This window comes from Crocodylus porosus, unplaced genomic scaffold, assembly GCF_001723895.1.
Source record: "Crocodylus porosus isolate Cpor-Errol unplaced genomic scaffold, CroPor_comp1, whole genome shotgun sequence".
Classification (NCBI taxonomy): Eukaryota; Metazoa; Chordata; order Crocodylia; family Crocodylidae; genus Crocodylus; species Crocodylus porosus.
In genome coordinates, this window is record NW_017728886.1 from 148269974 (window position 1) to 148272321 (window position 2348).

At 50.4% G+C, this 2348-nt stretch overlaps 1 long non-coding RNA gene across 1 annotated transcript in view; it reads left to right on the forward strand.

The window, feature by feature from the left end:
* Window positions 1–1481: 1481 nt before the first annotated feature.
* The window catches only part of LOC109315183, a 35379-nt gene continuing 34512 nt past the window's right edge, over window positions 1482–2348 (forward strand). Inside the window, exon 1 of the long non-coding RNA XR_002102456.1 lies at window positions 1482–1549. This is a non-coding gene — a long non-coding RNA (uncharacterized LOC109315183). The remainder of the gene's footprint in view (window positions 1550–2348) is intronic.

The window sequence follows — 2348 nt, forward strand, 5'->3', positions numbered from 1 at the left end:
TGCGCTTTACTGCAGAGCTGACTGATTAGCTCCACAGTAAAGCACCTCTGTCTACACATATGGTGCTATTGGCCATAGTAGACTAATTAACTCTGCCATAGGATAGTACTGCCTGACACAAGTACTATTCAATGATGGAGTTTAGTGTGCTGCAATGCACATGTAAATGGTGACTGGGGGTTGGCTGGGGCATGAGGGTGCTACAGTGCAGATGCCTGCTAGCTAGCCCCACCCTGTAGCACCCTCATGCCCCAGCTGAGCCATGGTGGAGCAGCTCTACATTGGCAGGCTGACCCCCTGAACCTACCTGGAGCTGCACTGCCTCAGTTCAAAGTGCTGTGGTCCTGGGCACACATTTAAATGCTGTGCCTAGGAGCAATGAATTCAGCTGTGCTAATTGCATGTGTAAGTGCACCCACTGTGGGGTAATTGTGAGCCTAGTGACAATTACCACAGAGAGAAGTGCAGTGAATCCTGCAATTAATAGGGAGTAGGGACTTACTGTGCCTCAATTTCTCTGTGGTAACCATTCCCATACTCGCAACTTACAGAGTGTGGACCTAGAATCATAGAAAAACCAGGCTGGAAGGGACCTCAGGAGATCACCTAGTCTAAGCACCTGGGCAGGATCATCCTTGCCAAAATTCTCATCCGAGTGCTTATCTAATCTACTTCTAAAAACTTATGTGGATGAAGAGTCCATAACCTTTCTAGGTAACCTATTCCAGTGTTCAAATAGCCTCATAGTTAGAAAATTCTTCTTAATTCCAACCTAAATTTCTCTTCTTACTACTTAAGATTTTTACTGTTGTCCTGTCTCCTGCTACTAGAGAATCATCTGTCACCCTCTTCTTTATAATAGTCTTCAGATCCATGAAGCATTGTTATAAGACCTTCCCTCAACCTCCTCTTCTTTAGACTAATCCCAGTTCTTGCAACTTTCCTTCATCAAGCATGTTTCCTAGACCTCTAATCAGTTCTGTTGCTTTCTGCTGGATGCTTCCTAATTTGTCTGTGTTTTGAAGTGTGGTACCCAAAGCTGGACTCCAGGTGAGTCTGCAACAGAGTCTACCACACCTCATCTTCTCTATGGTAAACATTCCTGTGGCCACAGTTAACATAAGGTGTGAACATAATGCAGTAGCATAACTGGGAAGAGAGGGTAACCCTGGGTACTATCTTTCTATGTGTGGGGATGGCGGAGGCACAAAAATAGCTGCGACTGCAGTGGTGGCTGATCACACCACTACGATCACCAGTGTAGCAGCTTGTACTTCCCTGGGTGTCACAGCTGCCTCTGACTTCAGGTGCTGTGCCACAGACACATTTGGTGCCTGCCACTTTAAGAGCTTACAGTGACAGCAGGGCAGCCGGCAAGTGTAGGCCAGCCCTGATGAGGCAGTTACATGGCTGCAAGAGGGCCATGTGATTGGAGGAGGAGGCTGAGCAGCCTCTATCTTAACTCAGGCCCCCAGGGATGTCAGCAGTCTGCTGCTGGCAGCCAGGGGAACACCACCCAGCTCAGCAGCTGCTCGGAGCATCCTTGGAGGTAAGGGCAGGAGCTATGGGATGGCAGGAGGCTCCTGGTCCTGGGGCATGACTGAAAACTAAACCCTGCTGGGGATGGATGGCCTGGTGGGACTGCCCATGGTAGTTCCCCAGAAATTCCAGGCCAGCTGCCTCTCCAGTGAAAGGTGGGTAGGAAAACCTTATAACACTAATTCCTACTACCCAGGGGGTAATTTTGGAGCAGGGACAGGCAGTGCAGCCAGGCACATTTGTGGATATGTGAGCTCATGACCTCAAGAGGTGTAAGACCTCAAGCTCCAGAGAGGGGGCATAGAGTTGGACCCAGTAACAGGGCGAAAAAAAGGCCCCGGTGACAAGGAGAAAGTATGCGTAGAGGCCTGCAAAGAGTAGGGTATACAGTAATGCTTGAAGGGCTGTGTGTGAAAGGAGTAGTGTAGGGTCTGCACAGGGAGGCCTAAAGGGCTGCACCAGGGGGCATGTAGAGTAGGGTTGCTCATGCAATCTGAAGGGCTACACATGGGCCAGCCCCCAGAAAAGTGACAACATGAGCAAGTTGCTCGGAAAGGGGCTAGTGGCTGAGTTCAGCCCAGTGTAAGGCATAAGGCCATAGGGTCTGAAGGACTGCATGTGGGCCAGCCAGAGTGCGAGGAGGAAAGCCTGAAGGGCTGCTTAGAGTAGGGCCCAAGTGGGGCTTGAAGGGGCTGCATGGATCTGTAGTGGGTTGAGAGCACAGGGGACACAATGGTGGGAGTCTACTACAGACCTCCCACTCAAAGTCCTGAGCTTGACCAGGAGTTCGCCCGGGAACTGACTGAGGC